Here is a 294-nt window from a genome sequence, read left to right on the forward strand (position 1 = left end):
AACACAGAGGGGAAGGTGAGTGACTCTTCTGGATGGGCTGAACACAGAGCGGAAGGTGAGTGACTCTTCTGGATGGGCTGAACACAGAGGGGAAGCAGAGAGTGACTGTTCTGGATGGGCTGAACACAGAGCGGTAGCAGAGAGTGACTGTTCTGGATGGGCTGAACACAGAGGGGAAGCAGAGAGTGACTGTTCTGGATGGGCTGAATGCAGAGGGGAAGGTAAGTGACTGTTTTGGAGGGGCTGAACACAGAGGGGAAGCAGAGAGTGACTGTTCTGGATGGGCTGAACACA

This window comes from Mobula birostris, chromosome 10 (assembly GCF_030028105.1).
Source record: "Mobula birostris isolate sMobBir1 chromosome 10, sMobBir1.hap1, whole genome shotgun sequence".
Classification (NCBI taxonomy): domain Eukaryota; kingdom Metazoa; phylum Chordata; class Chondrichthyes; order Myliobatiformes; family Myliobatidae; genus Mobula; species Mobula birostris.